Genomic DNA, 16,580 nt, shown 5'->3' with positions numbered 1-16,580 from the left:
ACAATAAGGAGCAGTTATTGTTTTAAAATCTGTTCGTCAGCCTGTTCAATATATTATGAAACCAGGAGTCGGTTTCACAAAAAAAAATTACGACTAAGATTGATCGTAATTACACTGAATTGTCTATGAATTACGATCAAACTTAGTCTTAATTTTTTTTGTGAAGCCGACTCCTTGTTTATCCACATTTCTCCTCTTACAGTTGTCAAGTTAAAAATGTTACTCACTATTGCGTATATGCAAGGCAAAATTTTGCGTATAATGAGTACTTTCCGAAACATATATTACTTTGAGCTTGTCAAATTGTATCTAATTTCATTCGCTGTTACTTTAGTAGTTTGATTGATTGCCTAGTTGACTATTGCACCATATATAGTGGTAAATATTGTCTACAAATATAAAATCAATACAATATGCATGTTCTGCACATTATGTCGAACGGATGAAGGGTGGAAATGTTAGATTTTCATTTGAAAATAGAATTTTGTTCCTTCAGTGATGTGTTGCAAGAGCTCCTCAACGAGAAAGGAGTATGAAACTCACCCTTCTAAGGGCATCATATTCTATTCCCCATCCAAATGTGGTTGTGAATCACAAACACCAAAACGTACGTCAAGTTCAGGCACGACTTTATTATCGGACGGCAAAATTCGTAGAAAACCATATTTATATACCCCAGACAACCCTACACCTCTGACATTACATAAATCACACGTACGATGATCTTTCAAGTGGTACATTGTGACATTTTAGTTAAAGTTTTGCAAATCCCACATTCATAACAAACTGTAAGTAAATGTATATTGCTTTAACCATTTACTGTGGTGTATTATCAAGTTAGTTTCTATAAATATATTCCTTTGTGCAATTCTAATGAAGGAATAACTATTTGTTCAGAATGGACTTCCGAACTAATTGTTTGTCATTGTTTTCATCATTTAAGCCAGCATTTAGCTACAATCTTTTATCACACAAATATAATTAACCCTGTCAATAAATCATAGGTTATTGTAGTTATACTTCAATACATAACAATGTTTTAGACGATGTTCGTACATGACTTCTTAAACTGGGTTTCTTTAAAACGCACTTTAAATACCTTTAAAAAACTTATTATATTGCTTCAACGTATTTTAGTTAAAATAAAAGAATCATATGAACAGTAAGTGTTTTTTTTCTGTTTTGGGTTAAATTGAAGAAAACAGCTAGATAAAACTGAAAAATATTATTTTCTGTTAGAACAGTGAAGCTTTTAAACATGTAAACGTGCGTAAAATAAATGTCAATGTTTCTCAAATGATAAATAATACATTTTTAAAGATTCTCACATTATTGATTAATTGCGCTATTTTAAAATTTCAAAAACTTCTCCCTAATACGAGAATATTTGTGAAAATGTTAAACTAGCAAATCGAATCTATTGCGAATGTTTTGTTTCAATGATAAAAGCAACCCGAACCAGTCTAGTGATCAGCTTCATATGCAATACAATTACTGTACACGCGTGGAGCGTAAAAAGAAATTCAAATGAATATTTTCAAATTACACGTTTTTGATATACAGGATATGATTATATTGCAAATGCTAAATTTATTTAGATTTCTAATAAAGTTTCGTTAAAACTTCTTAAGTATGAGAACATTGTTTTAAACATGCTTATCTAAACATGCTTATATATATGACCCTCCGGTTTATATGATCCGTTCATCCTATCATCCTATATTGACTCTTAAAATTCAAGAGTCTATCTAAAAATGAGGGTACATTTTATATGGCCTTCCAAATACCGTTTCAATCCCTAACATCACTGAAGAGACATTTATTGTCGAAATCCGGTTCTGGTATACAAAAAAAATATTAACACCTTATGTTTATGGCATAACATCGTGGCCACAAGTTAATTATTTTCTGTTTAGTATTAAATTTATATTAAGATCCATTTTGTTACATCTTGTGATCAATTTTATTTGGCAATCGCCAATGGCAGTCAGCAGGGTTAAAGAACATCAGTTGTTCGACCTGTTAGTCAAATGCGTTTTGTTTAAATATACTGTTTCACTTTTTTGGTCTTTTGGAAAATGTTGTTTGTGCTGTATTTAGAACCTTCTACAACGAATTTGTTTTACATGCACACGTATAAAAATTGCGGTTTTTATCCAACGCAATCATAGGTTTGAACGTAGTTTTCAATTTAGACTCGTTTATATTTTTTCGTTTGGCTTGTATCATATTTTCCCTCCGGTTTATATGATCCGTTCATCCTATATTGACTCTTAAAATTCAAGAGTCTATCTAAAAATGAGGGTACATTTTATACGGCCTTCCAAATACCGCTTCGATCCCTAACATCACTGAAGAGACATTTATTGTCGAAATCCGGATCTGGTGTACAAAAAAAATACTGACACCTTATATTTGTGGCATAACATCGTGGCCACAAGTTAAATGTTTTCTGTTAAGTATTAAATTTATATTAAGATCCATTTTGTTACATCTTGTGATCAATTTTATTTGGCAATCGCCAATGGCAGTCAGCAGGGTGAAAGAACATCAGTTGTTCGACCTGTTAGTCAAATGCGTTTTGCTTAAATATACTGTTTCACATTTTTGGTCTTTTGGAAAATGTTGTTTGTGCTGTATTTAGACCCTTCTACAACGAAATTTGTTTTACATGCACACGTATAAAAATTGCGGTTTTTATCCAACGCAATCATAGGTTTGAACGTAGTTTTCAATTTAGACTCATTTATATATATATATATAAACTTGCAGGATGGTGCAAGTCATGTGGTAACAGACGTTGTCTGACTTGTCAACAAATACTAAATACTCAAACATTTACTTGCCACTCGACTTGGTCTGTGTACACTATATTTTGCAATGTAACTTGCAAAACCCAGAATGTTGTATACCTCCTTCAGTGTCGATGTGGCATGCAGTATGTTGGCGAGACAGAGCAACCATTCAACAAACGCATGAATGGTCATCGAAGTGACTACACTTGCAAACCCGACCTACCCGTAAGTCGTCATTTGAGATCACCTGGGCACACACATGCTGATCTCAAAAACCTTACCATCACAATCATAGACCACAACGAGGGTTGGTCGAAGGTCGACAGAGTAACTCGGGAAAGATTTTGGATAAGAAAGTTACGGACAGTTTCCCCAGAAGGCATAAATGAAAAAACATAGAATGTCATCACTTGTTTCCAGTAACTCCGGCTTCAGTACTGGCTTTACAGTTTGAATTTATTTTTAAAATACCAGTTTAAATTACAGGGCTCCATTCATTCCGGATGGATGTATAAGTACGTAGCCACGTTCAATTATTGTACCTCATCAGATAAAACTTATTTTTCTAATCATTTTTTTAAACTGCTATTCGTTTGGGATGCTAAAATATGTAGTTTCTGTTGCAATTGACCTACCGTTGTCAAATTTGAAATATTATACCAACTTGGATCGGTTAGGACATTTTTGATTTTTTTTGTTGAGGACTGCCCTCCATGCAGTTATAACATATAAACTGTCACAACCTTCGGAAATTTAGAGTTGCGCCAGTTCACATCGCAAGTTACTACTTTAATTTGGCATATTTTTGTTATCTTTGCGCCGTGTTCGGAAATTTCAAAATTGTACTAGCGTCTGTGGTGTTCGCTTAAATTGTATAAATTACAAGATTTGGAAAAAGTTTTTTAGTTTGAATATATTGACATGATTCATTTGACATCGTGCTATTATTGAAGAAGGATATCTGTTATCCGAAATATATAATATTTGTTCATTTTATAGTTATTTAATGGTGATGTTGTACCCTTTTTGACTTGTTATATATTATATTTTGTAGTGTACAGAATCATATTACATGATCCATCGCCCTGTAAGATTTATCGTTGACTATTTATTCAGTCATTATATATATATATATATATACAACTCGTCTAAACATCAACCCAACAATGTTAAATTTGTTAATTTGCTATCGCAAATTTTTTGTTCTTCCCTCGCCGGGATTCGAACCCATGCTACTGATATATATATATAGATTGCCTAACAATGTAATTTTAACACACTATTTAATATGTAAATATAAGAATGTTTAAAATATTTACAAAATGATGAACATAAACGCAATATTTTGCTAGACCAACTAGCTTTATCAAGCGTGCATCTATCCAGGTGAAATCGGATGTAGATGATAAGAAACTTTTATGTATATGTTGCACTTAGCTGTCTTGAAAATAAATAATTTTGCAGCTCAATGTCTGTGTTGCACTTGAATTTAGCTGCCTTGAAAATAAGAAAATTTTGCAGCTCAATGTATATGTTGCACTTGGATTTAGCTGCCTTGAAAATACATAATTGGTAGTTGAAGTTAGCAACGTCCATTGTCCAATATGACGGGATAAAAAGGACGATGCTTTGTTTTAAATTATTCTTTATCTTTCCTGTATCTTTTCTCGTCTTTTTCGTTAAGACCATCAGGTTCTAAAGTGTGGAGTTGGTGGATCCAAAAGTTTTCTCTTCTCCTTCTCGCTGTGGTGTCCCACTCGGTGTTGACTTCTATAATTTGGAAAGTAACATTATCAAAAGGATGTTTCGTTGAACGAAAATGTCTTGTGAGAGGACAGTTTTTGTTGGTTTTGTACAATGAACGATGGTTATTGAGCCGATTATTAAATTTGTCCATTGTTTCTCCCACATACTGAATGTCACAAGTGTCACATGTTAATATATAAATTGAGTTCTCCGTTTCACAGTTGGAATTAGAGTAGATGGTATAATTTTGTTTAGTAACGGAGCTGATGAAAGAACTGCTTGTATTGGCAGCTTAACAACACAAACAATTCTTCGACCACATTGTTTGTAGCAACCGGGCGATGGAGTAGGCTGCTTTGCTAATACAGATGTCACTAATTTGTCACGGATGTTTTTAGGTCTTCTGAAGGCCATGACTGGTGGTGAGGAAAAACCTTTTTTTAGATTTAAATCATTTTCTATAATTTTCCAATGCTTCTGAACAATGGATGACACATTTTAAAAATCGGGATGGTAAGTGAGTACAAGGGGTGTTCTGTTAGCTGTTTTATTCTTATCTTTGTACTCAAGAAGTTCTTGGCGACTAGTTCTGTTTGCTCTTTCGAAAGCGCTATCAATGATGTTGTTATTGTATCCTCGAACAACTAGATGTTTACGAAGTTGTCCAAGTCTAGCATTTTTCGTATTTTCATTAGAGCATATTCTCTTGATTCGCAATGCCTGGCTGAATGGGATACCACGGGAGCAGTGTTTAGGATGGCAACTTTTAAGAGAAAGAAATTGATGTTTGTCCGTTTGTTTGGTATGCATGTCCGTTATAATGGTTCCGTTCTTGATGTAACTCGTAGTATCGAGGAAGTTTATTTTCTCCATAAATGATTCATATGTAAATTTTATTGAATGGTGGAAAGAGTTACAGTGTTCTAGAAATTCATTAAGATGTTCTTGTGAATCTGTGCATTTGAAATCAATATCGTCAATGAATAGGAACCATGATGAGGGCTGATATGGAGCACTAGCCAAGAGGCGTTTTCGAGTTGGCCCATAAATATATTGGCATATGACGGGGCCATTTTTGTGCCCATACTAGTACCGTCTATCTGGAGATAGTGTTTTTCTTTGAAAGATAAGTTGTTATTCTCCAGTACTAGTTTCAGAAGTGTAACAAGGCACTCAGTAGGAGGATTTTTTTTCACTACGAGTGTTCCATGCCTCTTCACACGCTGCTATTCCTTCGTCTTGTGAAATGTTGGTATATAAAGAAGACACGTCCATGGATGCAAGTATACTAGTATTGCTTGGTAAAGGATTGAGGCTTTCCATTTTCTTTAGATAATCAGTTGTATCTTGAATGAATGAGGGTAGTTCTTTCACATGAGGTCTTAGATGATGGTCTACAAATTCAGTGGGATGACTATTCGCTGACACAATTGGTCGACCTGGATTGCCCGTTTGATGTATTTTAGGCAACATATGGAATCGTCCACCAACTCCACACTTTAGAACCTGATGGTCTTAACGAAAAAAGACGAGAAAAGATACAGGAAAGATAAAGAATAATTTAAAACAAAGCATCGTCCTTTTTATCCCGTCATATTGGACAATGGACGTTGCTAACTTCAACTACCAATTATGTATTTTCAAGGCAGCTAAATCCAAGTGCAACATATACATTGAGCTGCAAATTTTCTTATTTTCAAGGCAGCTAAATTCAAGTGCAACACATATCACGTTTAAAACACCAGTTTTCGTCCGATCACCGAAGTTAAGCAACGTCGAGCCCGGTTAGTACTTGGATTGGTGACCGCCTGGGAATACCGGGTGTTGTAGACATTTCTTTAAAGACCGTGCAAGGGCTGTATAGCCAGTCAAGGTCGTTAAAAACTTCCATTTGTCATTGAGCTACAAAATTTTCTTATTTTCAAGACAGCTAAGTGCAACATATACATTGAGCTGCAAAAGTTTCTTATCATCTACATCCGATTTCACCTGGATAGATGCACGCTTGATAAAGCTAGTTGGTCTAGCGAAATATTGCGTTTATTTTCATCATTTTGTAAATATTTTAAACATTCTTATATTTACATATTAAATAGTGTGTTAAAATTACATTGTTAGGCAATCTATATTTTTATTTGGGTAATTGAATTAATCTCTGTACTGATTAATCCACACTCCCATAGATTTGTATGTCATGTGCTGCTATTTATAGGCACTTATATATATATACAACTCGTCTAAATATCAACCCAACAATGTTAGATCTGTAAATTTGCTTTCGCAAATATTTTGTTCTTCCCTCGCCGGGATTCGAACCCATGCTACTGAGATATCGTGACACCAAATCGCCTGCACTGTAGCCGTCCCGCTAGACCACACGAACACCTGGGCTTCACAATAATAAAGCTTTCGGTGACCGTGTGTTACCTTTCCTCGTCAGTTTTAATGACTAAATGAACTATATTAACAGGCGACAACTACTGTACATCAGATTCCTAACTTAGGACAGGTGCAAACATTTGCAGCGGGATTAAACGTTTTAATGGTACCAAACCTTCTCCCTTTTCTGAAACAGTAGTATAACATCACAACCTAGAAAGATACACTATAAAATTTCAATTGGAAGGCTTAACGCAAATTAACACACAATGAACGAGTAAATTTGATCTGTGATACCTGAATTCAAATACATAGTTAATAAAAATTATAAGGGATAAATAATTAATATAAAAAAGAAGATGTGGTATGATTGCCAATGAGACAACTGTCCACAAGAGACCAAAATGACACGAACATTAACAACTATAGGTCACCGTACGGCCTTCAAGGTCAGAAGTAAATAAACAGGTTTAAACAAAGTTGAAGTATGATACCACAGTGAAATAAATAAATTTGGTGTATTTACTGTCTTCTGATTGGTTAAAATTATAAGTTTTATTTTCAATGTTGTTAATTTTGATATTCATACGCCAACATGTGTGTACGTTGTTATTGTTAATATATATAATATAAAAAGTTCTTTGAGTTGAGCCTTATTTTTTATAGAAATTTATTTATAATGAATGGCAATAATTTATTTTGATTTTATTGAACCATGAAACTAATTTTGACTCTTCACATTTTACATAATCCGCTTCGCGGATTATTCAATGTGAAGAGTCAAAAATTAGTTTTATGGTTCAATAAATTCAAAATAAATAATAGCCATTCATTAAATGTTAAACAATTTTTAGAAAATCATCAAGAATGTTTATTGTCTGATCTATAGTTGCCATACATGTCGGTTAGATAATCAATATTACATAATAAATTTTACGGTTTATTACTTGAATGCATATATTCTTTGATCTACCGAAAAATTATAGATACAAATACCTTACCATTCAAAAAATCCTGTCATATCGAAACTAACTATATAGTAAAGTAACGCAATTAAGATTTCTGCAGGTAAGAATACTCTTTCAAATTAATTATTCAAATACGTTTCCATTTTATTTATTTGTTTGAAATGATTAGATATTTTAATCAATTTGAAAATAATACATATCCGTATGAAAAGTCAACAGTTAAAGTCATATTGTCGACAAGTATAATACAAACGTGGCAGTGTTCGTAAATTGAACTTTAACAATTTCTCTGTTCTGATGTCTAATCTTCAAGTTGGTCAGTCTTTTTGAATAACTCTATATTTTCGTCTTTTTGAAGTACACATTCAAAGAAAAGCGCATCGGACGCATGAAATTTATAACGCGTTGTTTTAATTATTACGTCAACCTGCCGGTTGTTGTTTTCGTGGTTGTTTGATAACGTCTAGTTTGGTTTGCCATTGTTTCTTCGTAATTCCGTTGAAACTCATTTTATTCCTTTGATTTGATTTAAGTCTTAATGTAAGAAAAAATCGTTCTAAGGTACATACACATTTTGACTTTTACTCTTTGTAGGGTTCATATTAGTTTCCTGTTTTATAGAAAATTTTATAAAAACGACACCTATACACCACAACAACACATATTGACATATTCTGTTTAGAATTAGATGAATACAATTTAAGTGTTCCAAAGAGGGTTTTTTGTTTTTAGGACATTCAAACTCATTAGTCCTAGACCTAGGACAAGTATTGTTATTCGAGTGCATGTACTTGTCTCTTGATTTTTTTTTATATTGGATGATAGACCATCGACATTCTTCGGAGGTCATATCATTGATAAATTCGATGACATCTAGTCATAATCACAAGTCTTTCTATATGTTTTATCGGTGACCGCTGTAAATATTAAACTACCATGCAGTTTCTAGCATATACATGTAAGTCGAAGAACTTAAAAATGTTTGTTCGTTGTTGTTCTGTGATTACCCTGATGTAATATTCCTTTATATTATTTATTTAGTATGTATTTGTCTGTCCTGAGTGTTCATGTGTTTATTTGTACTATATTTCTGTCACGTAGATAAACTTATCATAAATACCACGTTTGAAATTTTATATTAGCGCAACACTCGCGTTTCGTCTACAATAGACTAATCAGTGACGCTCGAATATTAAAAACAAAAGGCCAAATAAAGTACAAAATTGAAGAGCATTGATGACTAAAAATTCCTAAATGTTTTGCCAAATAAAGCTAAGGTAATCTATCCCGTAGATAGAAAAGCCTTAGTATATAAAAAATCAAAGTTTTGTAAAAATAATTCTGACTATATCAATGATAGTTCATGTCAACAACGAAGTGCTGAATAATGTTTTTATTTTATCGATATTTTTAAGATTGTTATATAAAGCGACGGTTTGGCAAGCCATAAAACCAGGTTCAACTAACATTTTTGTCACCAAATGTCCTGTACCAAGACAGGAATAAGGCAGTTGATATCCGTTTCTATAATGTTTTTGTTGCAGTTCAGTGTTTTTGCTGTTCCGTTGTTTTACTTTTTGGACACAACTTTTTGGAATTTTGGATCCTCAATGCTCTTCAACTTTGTACTTGTTGGGTTTATAAATATTTTTGATTTGAGCGTCACTGATGAGTCTTATGTAGACGAAACGCGCGTCTGGCGTACTAAATTATAATCCTAGAACATTTGATAACTATTTACACCACTGGGTCGATGCCACTGCTGGTGGACGTTTCGTCCCCGAGAGTATCACCAGCCCAGTAGTCAACACTTCTGTGTTGACATGACTATCAATAATGTGGTAATTTTTATAAATTTCCTGTATACAAAACTTTGAACTTTTTGAAAAACTAAGGATTTTCTTATCCCAGGCATAGATTACCGTAGCCGTATTTGGCACAACTTTTTGGAATTTTGGATCCTCAATGCTCTTCAACTTTGTACTTGTTGGGTTTATAAATATTTTTGATTTGAGCGTCACTGATGAGTCTTATGAAGACGAAACGCGCGTCTGGCGTACTAAATTATAATCCTGGTACCTTTGATAACTATTTACACCACTGGGTCGATGCCACTGCTGGTCCGAGACCACAATTGTCGTCCCTTGATTTTCGTTGTTCACGAATATAGTCCCTAGTGTTAACAGTGGGTGACTAGTCATTAATTTTTATACCCCTTCCAAATTTATTTCTCCATGTTTAATGCCTCAAATTGTAAGTAGGGGGGTGAAATTACACTGTAAAAAAATTTGGGTCCAGAATTTTACAGGAAAGTAGTGATTTGGTCCAGCTGAAAAAGGTTAAAAATTAGCACTTCGGAAGCTGTCAAAAGATTTCAAGACACCCTAAACACAAAATTGTCCTTATTTTTAGTTAGAGGCGATATAGTTTTCTATAATTTTGATATAATTTGTCCCAAAAATAGTACAACACACTGTAAAAATTTCATTGAGAAAGCGCAGGTGGGATTTTTTAAATTTTCATTTATGTTCTAAAAGAAATGCACTACGAATTAATTGTGTTCTCGGACCTAAGAGGTGAAGTCTGTAAATATAGAATCTGTACTTTGGCAACTTCCCTAAATGATTTGGTGGTGTCAATTTGTCTAATAGCATGAAACTAAAGGATTTAAACTTTTATTTTATAGAATTTCTGCAAACATGACCAATTTCGGCATTTTATGGTCAAAATAGGCATTTTAAGGCTTTTTCAATATTGATGCATACATGGCATCCTGACTTTCTAACTGACAGGTTTTCATGTGTCAATACTTGTGTTTCTGTGCCTTTATCTAGTTCTTTTACTTGTTTAAGAACTCTGAATCTACAGAAAAGAAGATTATCTCAGACAATATGTGCAAAATGTGTTGTATAAATGACCCTTGTCTAACGCCCTGTTTGGATGAAGTCAAAAGTGGGGAGCTTGGTACATAAAATTTGAAGTCCATAATAAAGACCTCACTAAATTTGTATCAAAAGCACTTTACAATGTCTATTGTACCTGTTCCATTTCACATGATATTTTTCTTTTCTTCTGTAGGATAGCAAGTGGTTTAAATATAATCCTGTTGAGACTAAAATTGCATTCAAGTTTTTCACTAAAAAGGCAAAAATCTGTGTATCAGACCATACTGTCTGCAAGAAAAGTTAATTTCAAGAGCCTTTTTGTGCTCAGATTTGTTGTATCATGTCACATAAGTATAGAAATGATAAAAAAGACACATTTTTTTTTTATTTCTTATCGCCTCAATATGCATTTTTTAATGTAAATATATGGCACGGCCTAAATTGATCCTAATTTTTTTCCAGTCTTACTTGGCTTAAGACCCTTTTAAACTAATTTGATATGTTATTTGTAACTTTTCTTTCCATTTAAAGTACATTCAATACATATGTAAGGATTATTTATAACCAAAAAGCTTCACAAATTTAAAATTGCTGGAAAATATTACATCTTCATGTAAGACCCCCTTTCATTGAAAAACCTCAATTTTTAGGCCCAGGCTGATATAAATTTGACTTTTAAATAATTATGCTAAGTCTGATAAATCAAATGAGTACTCTATTGCTTTTAGTACATAATAAGTTATATATGAAGGCATTTAAAAAGTATTTTTTTGCAATATTTTTATTTTTAAAGCCCAAAATGTTGATAGTTGAAATTTTTCAATTTTAACGTAAAAATTTAACACGCAAAGATGAGTATAGAATTTAACATATTGTCCATAATATATATCCTATTGTTATGAAACTTTGCAAGCAGTGTTATAATTTATTAAGCTTTGGTCATACCAAGTTTTTTTAAGATTTGTCAACTCTTTCTATCCTATTAGGTCCGAGACCACAATTGTCGTCCCTTGATTTTCGTTTTTTCACGAATATAGTCCCTAGTGTTAACAGTGGGTTACTAGTCATTAATTTTTATACCCCTTCCAAATTTATTTCTCCCTGTTTAATGCCTCAAATTGTAAGTAGGGGGTGAAATTACACTGTAAAAAAATTTGGGTCCAGAATTTTACAGGAAAGTAGTGATTTGGTCCAGCTGAAAAAGGTTAAAAATTAGCACTTCGGAAGCTGTCAAAAGATTTCAAGACACCCTAAACACAAAATTGTCCTTATTTTTAGTTAGAGGCGATGAAGTTTTCTATAATTTTGATATAATTTGTCCCAAAAATACTACAACACACTGTAAAAATTTCATTGAGAAAGCGCAGGTGGGATTTTTTTAATTTTGATTTATGTTCTAAAAGAAATGCACTACGCATTAATTGTGTTCTCGGACCTGCTGGTGGACGTTTCGTCCCCGAGGGTATCACCATTCCAGTAGTCAACTCTTCGGTGTTGACATGACTATCAATAATGGGGTAATTTTTATAAATTTCCTGTATACAAAACTTTGAAATTTTTGAAAAACTAAGGAATTTCTTATCCCAGGCATAGATTACCTTAGCCGTATTTGGCACAACTTTTTGGAATTTTGGATCCTCAATGCTCTTCAACTTTGTACTTGTTGGGTTTATAAATATTTTTGATTTGAGCGTCACTGATGAGTCTTATGAAGACGAAACGCGCGTCTGGCGTACTAAATTATAATCCTGATACCTTTGATAACTATTTACTCTGATAGTTCATGTGTTTCACTTGGATTTAGTTTGTAGCACGTATTTGTTTTCCCCTGATCGATTGATGACTTTTGAACAACGGTATACTACTGTTGCCTCTATTTTATAGTAATCAACTATCTTAATGCATTACATCTTTAAGTCTTTAAAATTAATTATCAACATTGTAGAATTAAAACAAATAATGTTTAAGAATCAATTTTGAATCCAGTTTACTTTATGTCTTTTTTTATAAGTGTATGACTTACTTCCTTTTTTGTAGATGGATTCACACGATATATTGATTAGAATAAAGCAGCACAAGTGGTCAATACTTGCTTTTATATGCGGTGTAATCCTGACCATAGCGATAGTTGTTCCCGTAATGTTATCAAAGTCCTCGGGTAAGGGTTTATTATTACCATTTTTCTGTATACATTATATTTCAGGAAAGATGCACAGTGTCTTATCTCGAATATTCTCTTAATTCGAAAAAAGGGACATTTGCTGTATGTGTCAACGAAAATACACCACAGCACAGATCTCTGTTTTCCCCATCTTGAAAACATAACTCAAACATTTTCATAAATATATAACAGGAGAAGATTATTCTCTGAAGCTCCTGGTCACGTGCCCTTTTGTGTTCATTCACCCTCCTGGCTTTGTATATTGTTAATCGATTTAAATAACGGTTAACTACTGTTGCCTGTAACATGTGTAATAATAAAACAGCAAAACTTGTCATAGGATTTTGAGAGGCATACGTCTTGTACGTAAAGGACTTTGTTTCAACACCATACAAATGGCATGGAAAACTTCAATTAAGGATGTACTTAGGTGAGGTTTTGAAATTTGTGTCAAATGTTCGGACACCATGGAGTTTTTTCTAAGTAATAGGGTAAAATATTTACCCCATAACACCCATTTTGCTTTTCATACCAGACTTCAATAGCTAAAAAAAGGTCATTCACCAAAATTTCGGCAAATTCTTGATTACTTTTCTTCGATTTGAGACCCAAATAATACCAATGAAAATGTAAAAATTGAAAAATGAAATTTCCCAAAAGGAGCTCCATTACCTATCAATATCTTAACTTATTTTGTTTCTTAATTAATTGCTATTTTTACTCATAGTATCAATTCTAAATTCTAGATTCTTTGAATTTCACCTAAGTACATCCTCAAACAGTGCGATTGTTTAATTAGTTACGTTGTTAATTAAGAACGTTTGTACTTTTAGGAATCAATTATTATGAAATAAAATATATATTGCAGACTGAAATTGTAATTTATCTATGAAGACCCTTTTTGCGGAACCGTCGCTCTTATGTCCTTATGATACTTTTTGACAATTTGCTGACTAAAGAGTTACGGATGTTTCCTATTTCGAAAAGAAAGTTTTAAATTGCGACCAAGGTTCAGGTCGTAATTATTTCCAAAACTTTTATTATTTGTCCCCCATGCACAGCTTGTCAATGTATATAGTTCGGTTCGTTAGATATTTTTCTTTGATATGACGTACCTATTTATGTTTAAACATTCATTCCCTTTACACTATTGTGTAATTTCTTCATTTGTGTTTGACCACCTATGTTGTTCAGTCATTTGAATGTCGTCGTGATGTTAATAAAAATATAGAACTATGGTATATATATATATTATATTGTTTAAACTATTATTGTCTTGAATATATTTGAGAGGAAGGGTTAGTGGTTGATAAAAACAAATCATGAACTTACACCAGTTAATGCACAATTTATATTGATACAAAATTACAGTTAACTCTGTTACCTAATATAGATACCTAAGGTATTGTAAGCAAGGTTTCTAAGATTGTTTTATGGAGAAAAGTTGATACTAATGTGTACTGAAGTGTACATATATTATAAAAGTTTGTTGGGTTATTTGTATCTTATATTTCTATCTATTGTATTCATTTGCAAACGTTTATTTCAGATGACAAAACCAATTACGCATTTTCTTTGAGTTTTGACAGAAAATCGACTCATTCATTAGTTTTCCTATCTGATGATAATACAGTAATGAGTAATGCTTTCAGTAAAGAGACTCCGATTGCTGTGAATCATCCACAACAGTTTAACACGTACAAAGGAGCAATTGGAAATAAATGCTTAACTTCTACAAGTAAAATATACTTTGAGATTAAGTTTTCGTACGATATATTATCCTCCTTTAAGGATAACTCAACTGGCTTAGTTGTCGATGTAGGAGTGATAAGTCGCAAAAAGATAGACACCTACTACTACGCAGGAAACTTCGGATGGTCGTTTACCATTCATAATTGCCTTTCTTACATATGCCTTACAGCCCAGCATTTGATTTCGAAAACAAATAAACCAATCAAAATAATGAGTTTGACGAATACTGCAGGAACAACTGTCACAGGAAGACTTGGATTTTTTGTTAATATGAACCGCAATGAGTTTTCAGTAATTGACAAGGACACTTCAAAAATATTGTACACCCTCACAAGGGTAGTATCTACTGACCAACTTTGTCTAGCGTTTGGAGTTTATAACGCTAAATTAGTGGCAGCAAAATTGGAGATTTTGTATTCATACGATTTCACAACTCTTCCAATTACATATGTTATTGCTTAGACAAAAATTCGATATAATTTATTTTTACGATTCAAGATATCTTTCAAAAACAAATGCAACAGTTTTAAACATTTCCAATGGCTTAGGTCTTGAAAAAATGGACGTTTTGGCAAAAATGACCTTAAGTTCTTCGTAGAAATATATTTGGAACATTGAAATAAACTTTCAACAAGACAAAAACTATATGTTAACACATGTAATTACATGTATACTTCATTCGCGTTGAGTCTATTCTTGCAGATAAGGGTCCATAGTTCCGCGACTTGCCGTTCATGTGTTGTCCGAAAACATTTAAAATATGATTTTAAAGGTTTGTGTGTCACTTTCACCAATATCCCATTATTTCAATGTTTTTGTTTCAAAGGGCCAAAATCATATTTTCGATTTTAATCGGTTTTGATTTTGATTCGAATTAAAACAATATTATAATATTGTGTTTATGTGTGTTTTTTTATAATGATTCCTCGATGTATTTGTTTTCATATACATATTTTTCTTGTCTATAACATGTATAATATAATCAGCGAGATGGATTTTTATATTACCACAAACTGGTTTTAAAATCCCAATTATTGAAAAAATTGTGTATTTATTGTATTTATTTACTTAACATTACATAACTAGTTCTTAAATTAACAATGTTCACACTTGTAAAATTATCATAAACTATGCTATATATATTGTATAATCTATAAATACGTTTTAAACACTTGTGTTTACTATTGAATTATATTTTGCAGATATATATTCTTAATTTATTTTTATCTACTTATGTACGATAATGGTTAACTTACGTATTCATATGACAAGATACTCTGAGAAAAAAGTTTGACACCACCAGATTTTCATTTGCTTGTCCCATTAAAAAACCGCTGTTAGTTGTTATGTCTCATATCATGATGTTTATTTCATTTCAAAATATTTGTTGTAATTACAGATTCTGGATAGTGTGTGTCTAAAATAGAAGCGTGCCCATTGTATAAAAAAGTTCTATAGTGAACGATTGTCAGTTAACAGATAACACACGGACAATTTTATTTACACATTAAGGGGAAATTATTATATTTTAAAATCCTGATAGTCGTCGTTAGTTCACATTGATGGGCATTATGTTTTCTGGTTTGTGCGTCCGTTATTTCGCTGTTCTAAATGTTTTTACAAGGTATCCCTATATACTGTTTTGTACGGGATATCTTGAACATGAAAACTAAATGTATTACGCTCTTTGTTGGTGGCTAAAATAACCGATTGTCAGTTCACACCAGGCCAAGTTATCGATTTTCAAAATCCTCCTCCTCTCCCTCCGTCCAAATCTAATTGGTCGTTCCCTCACTGAAAGCTAATGAAAGGAAGTTATCAATGTATAATCTGAGAAAAGTATGATCATAAACATTATTACAGTGAAAACTAGGATTATACAGGAAAAGCATGT

The 16,580-nt window shown here is 32.6% G+C and overlaps 1 long non-coding RNA gene and 1 pseudogene across 2 annotated transcripts; both read left to right on the top strand.

Annotated features, from left to right (window-relative positions):
• Nucleotides 1-1,135: 1,135 nt before the first annotated feature.
• Nucleotides 1,136-15,837, top strand: LOC139511804 (uncharacterized). 2 transcript variants are annotated; one of them, XR_011662097.1, is made up of 3 exons: nucleotides 1,136-1,162; nucleotides 12,811-12,931; nucleotides 14,484-15,837. It is a non-coding gene; the product is annotated as an uncharacterized lncRNA (long non-coding RNA). The 2 variants fall into 2 exon arrangements; XR_011662096.1 differs by lacking the exon at nucleotides 1,136-1,162 and adding an exon at nucleotides 7,910-7,988 and having other exon boundaries at nucleotides 14,484-15,802.
• On the top strand, nucleotides 6,255-6,374 carry LOC139513905 (5S ribosomal RNA; annotated as a pseudogene).
• Nucleotides 15,838-16,580: the final 743 nt, after the last annotated feature.

This window comes from Mytilus edulis, chromosome 2 (genome assembly GCF_963676685.1).
Source record: "Mytilus edulis chromosome 2, xbMytEdul2.2, whole genome shotgun sequence".
Lineage (NCBI taxonomy): Eukaryota > Metazoa > Mollusca > Bivalvia > Mytilida > Mytilidae > Mytilus > Mytilus edulis.
The sequence above is the reverse complement of the archived record's forward strand: the minus strand, read 5'-3'. Positions and strand labels throughout refer to the sequence as shown.